This window comes from Carassius carassius, chromosome 3 (assembly GCF_963082965.1).
Source record: "Carassius carassius chromosome 3, fCarCar2.1, whole genome shotgun sequence".
Taxonomy (NCBI): domain Eukaryota; kingdom Metazoa; phylum Chordata; class Actinopteri; order Cypriniformes; family Cyprinidae; genus Carassius; species Carassius carassius.
The window spans coordinates 31,690,160-31,702,573 of NC_081757.1; the positions used below are offsets into that span (position 1 = coordinate 31,690,160).

Below are 12,414 nucleotides of genomic sequence, written 5' to 3' on the forward strand. Positions count from 1 at the left end.
GCTGTGTTGCGGCTCTAGCACCTTGGACAGCGAACGGCTGGTACCGATCAGGTGTAAGCCTGGGGACTTCCCCGAGTGTGAAAATGGTGTCGACGGACGCCTCCACTTCGGGATGGGGAGCGCTGCTCGAAGGCAGACCGTCCTTTGGCCTATGGTCAGAACGGGAAAAGCTCCATCATATCAACTGCCTGGAAATGCTGGCAGTGGAGAATGCGCTGACGCGCTTTTGTCCCCATATCAAGGATCACCACGTCGTAGTCCGTGCGGACAACATGTCCGTGGTGTCCTACATAAATCGCCAGGGCGGTCTCGGGTCCCGAAACCTGTGCAGGCTGACGGAACGCCTCCTGGTTTGGGCTCAGCACAACGTGCGCTCGCTGAGAGCAGTGCATGTGCCTGGACTGCAGAATCTGGGTCCAGACAGGCTGTCCAGAGGCAATGTTCCTACGGGCGAATGGTCTCTACACCCGCAAACAGTCCGGCTGTTGTGGGAGAGATTTGGCATGGCGGAGGTGGACCTCTTTGCGTCCCACGAAAACGCTCACTGCCCCTCGTTCTTTTCCAAGAACGAAAGCGCGCTGTCACGGAGATGGCCGTGCTGCCCGCTTTATGCGTTCCCTCCCGTCTCCCTCCTTCCGCAGGTGATAGAATGGGTGAGAGAAACGAGATGTTCAATACTGCTTGTAGCACCTCTTTGGAAGAACCAACCATGGTTCCCAGATTTGATGCAGTTAGCAGATGTTGCCCCGTGGCCGGTACCGTTGAGGAGGGACCTCCTCTCGCAGGCCAGGGGCTCGATTTGGCACCCTCAACCGGAGTTGTGGTCCCTCCATGTGTGGGCGCTCAACGGTTACCCACTGATCTCGCAGTGGGAGTGCTAAATACCATCACTCAGGCTAGAGCTCCGTCGACACGACGTCTGTATGCCTCGAAGTGGTCGGTGTTCTCCAGCTGGTGCACAGCTCGAGGTTATTCACCCCTTAGTTGTGAGGTGACGGAGGTCCTCTCCTTCCTACAGGAGCTGTTGTATAAGGGCAGAGCCCCATCCACGCTCAAAGTTTATGTGGCGGCCATCGCGGCGTTTTCTGAAACGGCGTTCGGTCAGTCAATAGGAAGGAACGATTTAGTCATCCGGTTCCTCAGAGGAGCTAGGAGGCTGAATCCTCCCAGACCTCCGTCAGTCCCTATGTGGGACCTCGCGGCGGTTTTGGAGGCCTTGAAGGGTCCCCCTTTTGAGCCTATCCAATCGGTTAGCCTTCAGCATCTGTCGTTCAAGACAGTATTCTTGTTGGCTCTCGCTTCTGTGAAGCGTGTGGGTGATTTGCACGCGCTCTCGGTGAGCCAGTCGTGCTTGGAGTTTGGGCCCAATGACTCAAGGGTCATACTCAAACATAGGCACGGTTATGTGCCGAAATCCCTCAACACACCATTTCGGGCTCAGGTTATTGCCCTGTCTGCCCTGCCGGTGTCAGGGGAGGATGGAGACTCGAGTCTTCTTTGCCCTGTCAGGGTTTTAAGAGCTTATGTGTCTCGCTCTGCTGCCTTTCGGCAGACGGAGCAGCTGTTTGTCTCGTTCGGTGGACGTTCCAAGGGAATGGCTGTTTCGAGACAGACTCTATCCAGATGGATAGTTGACGCCATAGCGTTAGCTTACGCTTCCAGGGGCCTTCAGTGCCCGTTGGGCGTCAGAGCACACTCCACAAGAGGCATCGCCTCGTCGTGGGTGTGGTCTACTGGGATCTCCTTGCAGGAAATATGTATGGCGGCAGGTTGGGCCTCGCCGTCTACATTTATCAGGTTGTATAACCTGGAGGTCCCCGCCTTGCAAGCAAGGCTGTTGTCGGTATAGTCGAATCAGGGCCCTGAGGGGAATTCTGAGTTCACGGGCGCTATGCGCTGCTGACTGTTATTTGGGCAGTATTGCGTAAGACCCGCATTGCCACATTGGTCAGGCCTTACCTCGGCTGTGTGATGTCATATTGGCGCATCTACGGATGCTGCTAGATATAGGACGGAGGGCTTTTCCCTTTTCTGTCCTGGACTCTCTGTGAGTCCCTCAGGTGACTGTGCACTGTAAATCCTGGGCGTTGCTTCAGGTTTATTGGTGTGTGATCTCTGCGTGCACTGCGTTTTACATTGGGTTCCCGTAGCGTCTTAGCTAAGACGCAGTACGAGAGAGCTCTCGTAAGAGAACGTACTCGGTTACTAAACGTAACCTCGGTTCTCTCTAGAAGAGCGAACGAGTACTGCGTTCTCTGCCGTGCGCATGATTCACTCTGGTTCGCTTCGGCGATGAAATAAATCAGGTGAGTCAGCCTTTTCGAGCTCCTTTTATAGGTTGGGCCACACCCGTTTCGGCGGGAAGTGGCAAGAAGGGTGCGAAGCGCCCTCATTGGTCTGATGTTGCATCAGCCCGCGCTCGATAGGCTGTGCAGTTGCCGCAGAACAAGCCAATGAGCGAACGAGCCGTCTCGCCTATGGCTGTGTACTGCTGCAAATGCGCTTTACAAAAATACAAAATTAAGGATAATTTTTTGCTTCAGTATTTTGTGAAAAGAGACTTTTCCCGTAGCGTCTTAGCTAAGACGCAGTACTCGTTCGCTCTTCTAGAGAGAACCGAGGTTACGTTTAGTAACCGAGTACGTTTTCACTGTGGTAGGCCGACTCTGAAACCAGACCAAACAAAAATTAGCTTGAGCCTTGTTTTAGCACTTTGACAAATCAAATTGTTGTTTTTATCTTTCTATGATTTGTTGTTATCAAACTTCGTATTGTATTGTTGTGTGTGATTGTAAAAGTTTTGTGTGCCTGTTTTCCATGTTCTTTGTCAGGAAAATCCATGCTGCTTTCGCATTTTGCAAACAGTACTGCTGTAAGCTCTTTGTGTTCTTGGCTTCTCTTTATTCATATACATCAGTATTTGAATTTGCTTAATTTAATGTAATATTTAAAAATAATAATAATAAATAAATAAATTGTGGGTAATGCAGAATGCAGCACATGGATCTTTGAAAATATTTTATCTTGAAATACCCATGTAGCAAAAATAAACAATTAACACATTAACATTTTCCAAGAATTGTGAATGCGAGTTCTCGGCTGATTTGTACATTATATAATTAAACATTTTAATAGAGAGCCTCATGAACTGAAGATGTAAACAAAAATACTGTACAACATACTGCGCAACAGTGTGTTTTGATTTACCAGCAAAATAATTTTAATGCAGTTTTCAAAAAAAAAAAAAAAGAGATAACAATCTCACTTAATATGTGTCAAAGCATATGTTTTATGATATTTAAACAAGGTTTAGGGGGCACATAGTTAATAGCAGAAGACATTCAACATTCTCCTGTTACAATGGCTGCCACTGTTTCAAACAGCCCTGAAACATCTAGAAGAATGATGTGTGCAACACCAACAAGTTCTGTTGAAATGAGAGAGAAGTTGACTTTGGCACCAATAAATTATCAAGGGAAAAGCCTTATAAAGGTTCTCAATGAAGATTAAAATTTTGTGAAACAAGATTTCCCAGTGTCTGATGATCGTGTGGGAAGATTTTTGTTTGACAAAAAGTTGCAGATTGTGAAACTATACATTTTGGAATCTTATGGAAAAATATAAATTTCTATTGTGTACTTGCTTCTGTTTCCCTGTTACTACCTCTGTGTTCTTTGCTGTATTTTTTATTGTTTAATAAACAGCTACTGGATGAAATGTTCCCTTGCCTCTATGACTTTTAGTCAGATTCGATTTTATCATATGTTTAAAAGGTGTGAGTATACTTTGAAATGCATTAAAAATATTGATGCTGTATAGTGTTGGATGTATTATGTTCATCACATTTTTTATTTATTTGAAATGTTTTAATATGGAATTGGCACTAAAATTATTTAACTGTTCTTAGCATCTAACCATTATCTTTGGTATAGAAGTTAAAGTATAACCATCATGAAATGAATGTTATGGATCATGGATCTTATTATGAACAATCCTCCAGTACAACAAATCATAGAAAGATAAAAACAACAATTTGTTTGTGTCAAAGTGCTAAAACAAGGCTCAAGCTATTTTTTAAAGTTTGGTTTGGTTTCAGAGTCGGCCTACTACAGTGAAAACTTTGTGATTTCATACAGTACATATCGTCACACTGGAGTAATGAGGTGTTAAACGTGTTGAACAGTAACAAACAATATTCAGCAAACTAGAATCCCAAAACTCTAATGTAACTGTGAGTTTTTTTCTCATTCTGTGATTATATCAGTAATTGAACACTTTGGGGAACACCTTTGGCAAGACTGACTCTGAATATCGTGTGCAATCTGTCCAATGGAAGGGCGTGACGTAACGACCAGGAAGTTATGAAAGCACATGGCACACAGCTGGTCCCGCTTTGGCCAAGGCAGAGCGGCGCCTGCATTCTTTTGGTTAGCAGATAGATCTGCTTGAGGGAATGGAGACGGGTGCATTGTCTTTTTCTCTATCACATTTTAGAAATCATCAGAAGTTATATATTAACTGAAAACTTAAAATTTCAAAATTCATCCTTTAAAACCCATTTTAAAATCAAACATTGCATTACCATGTAAATGGTACATCAATATCATGTAACAAACTGTTTTCAGTCATGAATTATAAAAATCTAGGTTTGTATCATGCACATTCAAGTCTATCTTCAAAAACGTGAGTGACAGTTAAGGGGTTAAGCTCCATTTAATAATGATGAATTAAATGAGGCATTCGTCTGACTATGAGAAGTTTGATATATCATTCCACGCCAGACCGTGTATACTTGACTGGTTGTTCAGCTGCATTTAATTCTGAGGAATTAAGTTCAGCATTTATCTGACTGTGAGGAGTTAGATATATCATTTTGATGTGAATTGTATCACAAGCCAGACCGTGTTTACTTGTCTTATTGTTTGATTGCATTAAATTCTGAGGAATATAATGACATTTATCTAACTTTGAGAAGTTAGATGTACTGGAGGGACTGCTGGGCGGGAGCAGACCCCTCCACGTACAAACAGAGTGTTACCTCCCATGCTCCCCATATCGGGACCGGAGGCTGAAGCAACACTCTGTGCCAGGAACTTCCCAGCCTAAGCTGGCTCTGGGGGCCATACTTCAGGCGGGAAAGTCCTCGGCCAAGAAGTCCTGACATGTGCATGACTGAAGAGGGTGTCCCCTACTGGGGTAGAGCGGGGTCCACCTCATTGTACGGTGCCAGTCTCACCTCAGTGCCCTCGGGAGGTCGGTCTGCCAACCCTGCCAGAGTTTCAGGGTGCCGCGACTGCTGCGCTGCTCTCAGTTATTTCCATCCATGAACGTAGCGAAGCTGAGATGCTTGCCACCCCTTCGGGGGCCTCTTACACCAGAGGTCATTCTCGAGAGACTGATTCCCTTAGTAGATTATTTAGCAGCATGGAAACTACTGCCAAATGTATCTGGGGTTCCTGCGTACAGTAGAAAAAGGCTACTGCATTCAATTCGTCTATCCACCGCTGATATTCAATGGGGTTACACCGACACTAGTTGGCCCCCAACAGGCTCTGGTTATGGAACAAGAAGAGAATACCCTATTAAGGACGGAGGCCATGGAGGTGGTCCCTCCACTAAATGAAAATGAAAGTTTCTGAGGTTCGCTTTCGGAGGCGAAGCTTACCAAAATTGAGTACTTCCCTTCGGCCTTGCACTCTCACCCCACACGTTCATGAAATGTGTAGATGCAGCTCTAGTTCCTTTGTGTATGCAGGGAATCCACATTCTGTTCTTGCTCACATGGGGGAGCTGGGTTTGAGACTAAACACCAAGAAGAGTGTACTTTCTCCAGTTCAGAGAACCACCTATCTAGGCGTCGTGTGGGATTCGACCACGATGCAGGCACGTCTGTCTCCTGCTCAGATGGAGTCGATCCTCACGTCAGTCAAGAGAGACAAAGAAGGCCAGTCACTCACTGTTAAACAGTTTCAGAGATTACTAGGTCTGATGGCAGCTGCGTCCAACATGATACCTTTTGGCCTGCTGTACATGAGACCCCTACAATGGTGGCTAAGACCAAGGGATTTTCCCCAAGGGGGGACCCAGTTCGAACTACCAAGGTCACGCGGCAATGCCTTCGTGCCTTAGACATGTGGAAGAAACCTTCATTCTTGAATCAGGGACCAGTGCTGGGATCTCTTTGTCGCCGTGTAACGTTAGCGATAGACACATCCCTCACCGGTTGGGGTGCGGTCATGAGTGGCCACCCTGCCCACGGTCTGTGGAGCGGTCGCCATCAGACATGGCATACCAATTGCTTAGAGATGCTAGCTGTGTATCGAGCATTGAAATATTTCCTCCCAGACCTGAGAGGACACCATGTGTTGGTGGGCACCGACAACACATCGGTGGTCTCTTATATAAGTCACCAGGGAGATCTGCTTTCGCGCCCCCTGTACAAGCTGGCACACCAGATCCTTCTGTGGTCCCAGAACAAACTCCTCTCGTTCGGAGCAGTGTAAATTCCTGGGAGATTGACTGTGGGAGCAGACATACTGTCGAGACAGGGGCCGAGGCCCTGGGGGCTTCACCCCGAGGTGGTGAAGCAGATATGGAGAGTTTTTGGAACTCTTTGCGACTCAAGAGATATTGCAATGTCCGCTCTGGTTCTCTCTAGTTCATCTAGCTCCTCTGGGACTGGACGCTATGGTACAGACCTGGCTGTACTCCTGTACTCCTTTCCCCCTATTGCTCTGCTCCCAGGAGTTCTGGCGAGAGTTCGCCGGAATGTGGTGCATCTTCTATTAGTAGCCCCATTCTGGCCATGCGGAGTATGGTTCTCAGATCTGATCTCTCTCCTCGACGGCTCTCAATGGGAGATTCTGATCAGGACAGATCAGGGCACGATAATTCACCTTTGCCCGGAGTTGTGGAAACTGTGGGTGTGGCTCCTGAGGGGGCACAACTCATAGCATCCAGTCCCTCAACTGAGGTTGCCGAGACCCTCCTACAATCCATAGCACCCTCAACGAGGAAACTGAACGCCCTGAGGTGGAAACTCTTAGAGGCCACCAGCTTGACCCTGTTAACTGCCCAATTGGTACAGTTCTGGAGTTTCTACAAGCCAGGCCCTCTGCAGGGTTAACCCACTCCACCTTAAAGGCTTACGTGGTGGCCATTGCAGCTTACCATGTCCCTTCTGGTGATCAATCAGTCGGTAGACACCCCATAGTGACACATTTCCTCCATGGTGCACTGAGGCTGAGGCCTCCAGTACAGTCCTGTTTCTCTCCTGGGATTGGTTGTGGTTTTAGAGGCTCTGTGTAAGCTCCTTTTGAGCCAATTCAAGATATTTCAGATATACATCTGACCCTTTAAACTGTAGGCCCCTTCAGTGGCCCCTACCTACCTAGACTTTGTGCCCACCATGGCCAAATCACTCTTATACCCTCGAGTAGGTTATGTAAAAAAAAAAATCCCTCTGTCACACCACAATCAATAGTACTGCAGGCCTTCTGCTCTCCTCCTAATTGTATGTATCCAGCTCGAGCGCTAGATACATACATCCACAGAGCTGCCCTGTGGACAAAGACGGACCGACGGCCTGTGTGCCATGGTCCCACCAAATTGGGATTTTTTCTGCAACTACGCAGAACCTTAGTCATTGGATAGTTGAGGCTATCAATGTTACCTATGAGTCCTCTGGTCTTCCCCCGCTGTTTGGAGCCAAGGCTCACTCTACACAGGGTATGGCAGCCTCTAAGGCCTTCTTAGCAGGTGTATCCTTATTGGACATCTTCAATGCTGCGGGATGGTCCACGCCTCCACTTTTGTCAGATTTTACAACATAGATATGCGAGCTACTCTCGGCTCGTCTTTCTCTCGCCTTAGCTGTGCTCTTCGGATACACACTAGGCAGGGATTTTAGTAAGTCTGGCAGCGTGGGCACATCGTTCCCCAGAGCGCTCAACGCAGCTAGAGTTCCTGAAGAGGAACGTCCCAAGGTTACAAATGTAACCCTAGTTCCTCGAAGGAACGAGACGCTGCGTCGTATCGCCATACTCCTAGCACCCCTGCCAGCGCTTGCTTCCCTACTCGAAGCTGAAGATAGCTGCGTGGCATGTGCTTTTATAGCTTCCTGGTCATTGCTTCACCCTGCCCATGACGTCACGCCCTTCCTTTTGACAGATTGCAAATGATATTCAGAGTCGGTTTTGCCAAGGGCGTTCCCCAAAGCATTCGACGCAGCATCTCGTTTCTTCGAGGAACTAGGGTTACATTCGTAACCTTGGAATGTTCACTTGCATTTCTGGCTAACAGCTGAAATGTGGACTGATGGTAAACCTATTTTTCAGTCCTATAGGTTTGGTGAAATATTTGCAATAAAATGTTAAACTATATCAAATGTTCTTAAAAATATCGACATCAGGATTGACAAATTTGTAAATACTTAACAACTAACATTTAAGCTAAATACGTTTAGATATTTAGAAAAATAAATAAATAAAGATATACTACAATATTTCAGGGGACTGTGCTGTTGAGGACAGTAACTTAATGCCATATTTTTTAAATAAAAGTAGATCAATTATTAAGACAAAATAATGACAACTCGCAGTTGCAGTCACACGTGTTTCCCAAGTTAAACCTTTTGGTCAGATTAATACATACAGTGAAACGTGTCTGTGTGTTGGTGGAGACTGTTTAAAATGCTCAAAAAGTGTCCCTTTTAACTAATTAACTGCATGTGATTTGTGATTTATTTACTGTAGCAATGTTTAGAGACCAAGACAAAGGAAATACTGTCTGTGGCATCCTTAATGTGTAACTTTATTTGTAATAGATGGGTTTGTATTAAGTGTAACAGTCAAAACAGAAAATGACAAGACTCATTTTTCAAGTTAAGGTAAGGGCTATTATGTGTCTTTTTGACACAGGTAGACAGGATCGTAGATAAGGTCGGAAAAGACAACCAAAAAAGGACTCATCCAGAATGACTATCCTTTTATTAATTTTTTTTGCTGTAGTTGTTCATAAATTCCTATGAACATACACTGCATGTTTGACCACAATCAGAAAGAACTCATCACCTGAAAGTTTGAAAAAAAGATTTTTTTGTCAATTTGTTTTGCGTAGAAAAAAATGTCTTATGTAAAGATTATATTAGATTTTTTTTCTAGAACCTTTACAAAAGTGTTGAACATCATAGTTCTCAAATGTGTTTTCATTACATCTAACAAATATGACTGAAGTTGAGAAACAAAGATGTTTAGCACATGCACACATTCAAGATGTTTACTTACACCAGAGATGTTGCTTTATTTGAGTCAAAGAAGATGGCGATAGTAACTGATAACATTCTTTAACGAATAATGACATTGGGTTGAAAAAGATTCTGTTGATAAACACCCCAAGGAAAATAATTTGAAATGGAGGTTTGTCAAAATAATTAAAAAGTTCAGTCAAATGTTTAATAATTTCCTTAAATGAATAGGTATGTGATCAATATGCTCCTTTCCCATACGAGAATTGGCATAAACTTATGGAGGAGTTTTTTTTTTTTTTAAATACAGCAAACGAAATGTGAATTGTTTCATCTGCTATCTGAACAAGATGATTACATCTAGTGGAGTAATAAAAATATCATTTAAAATCTTTCACAATTTACAAAATCTGTATGCATAAGAAACATTTATTTTCTTGCTGTACTCTATTTCTTATAGAGTACATATCTATTTCTCTATGATTTGGTCTCTTGAAAGTACAAAAGGCTATAGATGAAATATATCTATACTCTTTACAAGACCGTGAAAACTTCAATGTACAGCTTTCAGTGATATAGTTTGATTTGTTTTAGTTGTAATAGTTTGTAGGGTAAAACAGACTTCCTTTCTGTGTTGATGCTTCATGTGATCGCACTTTGTGAAGTTGCACTAAAAGAAATCTCTAAGAGAAAGACTGTTACTAAATTTCTTAATTTTCATTTATTCCTATTATGATGACAGCTCACAAAGAGGAGTCTTCACCTAAAAACATACACAGCCCAACAAACTAACAACAAACTGAATGACCATCCGAAATCTTGACAATATGTCTAAATCTAGGGGTATATGAAAAAAAAGTCTGTCAACAATATTGTGATTTTTAGACCAAAAAATCTGCTGGCATGCAAAAATACTCACAAATGTTTTAGTGCAGCTATTTAAACATATTATGAGAACAGTATACTGTTTCATCTGCCACAGAATTCATTACCAGTTTATTAGGGTCAAAAGGAAGTTATGATAATAGTTTAAAATCCTCAGCTTGTACAACTCTTTCATGCTGAAAATCCCAGGTTCTGGTGCTTTTAATCTTTTAGTAAATCATTTAAAATGACATGATACCTACAAATGGTCAGAAAAAAAATAAAACTACTTGATTAGCATGAAGCTTCATCTGTATCCCCAAAACAATGTTTTGTGTTCTAGGTATGAACATTTACACCAATAAAGCTTTAAGTGAAATGTATATTTGTACTTTACATTTCACATACTATCTGTGGGCTGGATTAAAATTAATACATTCCTTAAATAACAACAAAATTAAACAATGTGTAGTGGCGATCGTACCACAAAAAAAAAAAAAACACTTAAGGGAATTTGAAGTCGTCTCCAACGCGTAATGGTGCAAGAAATCAGGTCTGCCATGGCACTCGATTAACACTTTATTTTATGCAGAGTAGAATTACTTAAAAACACTGCTGCTTGCATCTACTGATGTAAATTGAGCTCATACGTATGCAAGCAACATTAAACATGGTGCTAATAGCTGAACATGACAAAATCCATCACAAACATCCACACCTGCTCACATACACGGTTGAAAAACTATGTGGTTGTTACAATCCTGATTGTAATTCTCATCCACTGGTTTACCTGTGTCGTACTCATATAGCCTCCACAACTACCGTAATGCCCTGCCTATGCCCCCTAGTGTGCAGGTGGAAGAACGTCACCCCCATGCAACTTACCATCAACAAAAAACATAACACATATCAAAATTGGCTACAACACAATGTGTACAATTTTGCCCTTTAATGTTGTTTAATGAATTTCAGAAATTGCTAATATTTTCCTATGAGGTAGGTTTAGGTACAGCATTGGGTGTATGGCGATAGTAGTTTGTACAGTTTAAAAACCATTACGCCTATGGAGAGTAATGGTCTTCTCAAATGCTTTGATTTTTTTTTGTCTAAGCCATTAACATTTAGCCCATAGATCAGATAAACATGTGTTTGGATGTCTTTCAACCTAAAACAAAGTACAACCCCAAAACATGACGCTGTTTTGTCTTCCACCACTAAAAGGTAGACATCCTGGCCCCTTCCTGCTCAGAAAGTAAGAGACATTAACATGTAGCATGTAGCATGGTCTGATCTATATGTAACATATAGATCAGACCATGGCGAGGTGTCGGCATAAACACTGTTGTACAGGCCCCGAAAGTCAGGAAGGAGACATTTGAAGAAAAGACGAAAGAATAATTTAGAAGATTTAGAGGATTTTAGACTAGTTGGGACATTCATGTGAAAAGTTACATCCTGGCTTTTCAATACATGTTTGATACAAGCAGTCAGGGTAACACATTGCAAACCAAATGCAGAACAACACAGTCAGCAGACAGTGGGTTAAGCATGCAGGTCTGGGAACAACTTCATTCACAGTTAAGGAACTGGACTGCATGGATATCACTTTAACTCATGTAAGTTCTCTTAGAACTTTCTTGTTTTATTTCTTAAACGTATGTACTGCTCCTTCTTTTGCATTCATGAGTGGAAAATGTGCTGCAACTCTTAGGATCTAAAAAGAACATGTCCCGACATAGCACTTTTTTTCAGAAGCATGCATGGATTGGATACTTGCTGCTGTTGGATAATTGTTTGCCATTTTGATCTGTTGAGCAACCTGAGCAACCATTGATGACAATAGGGATAAATGTTTGGAAGAGTCTTTCATCCCAAAACAAAAGAGTGTAATGCCTCTCCTCTCATCATTCTTGTTCTTATTCAAAGGTGTGAAACAACCAGAATGCTTGAAGGACCAAACAAGATTGCTTTAACAATTCAAAGCACATGCTAAATCCCCATGGCTGAATTATATCCTGTTCGCAAAATGGCCACTGCCATAAAACATCAAGGAACAAGAGTTCATAATTTGACACCTGGGTTCATAAACATCATATTTTCTTCTAACAGGTAATCTGCTTTTCCACTGTATTGCACCTCGCCGATACAATGCTTGTGACCTGACTCGCTTCTGAGATGACCATAAGAGCCAATACTCTTTCATCGGGTAAATTTTCATATGGCAATTTCTAAACTAAATCATATCAGAAGCTCATCCCATAATTACCCCATACTTTCAGTTGAGTTGTTCAGTAATCTCCATGACC

General features: G+C 43.0%; 1 protein-coding gene across 2 annotated transcripts in view; it reads right to left on the reverse strand.

Annotated features, from left to right (window-relative positions):
- LOC132125002 (B-cell scaffold protein with ankyrin repeats-like) overlaps window positions 1-12,414 on the reverse strand; it is a 338,644-nt gene that overhangs the window by 255,088 nt on the left and 71,142 nt on the right. The gene's annotated exons all lie outside the window — the stretch shown is intronic.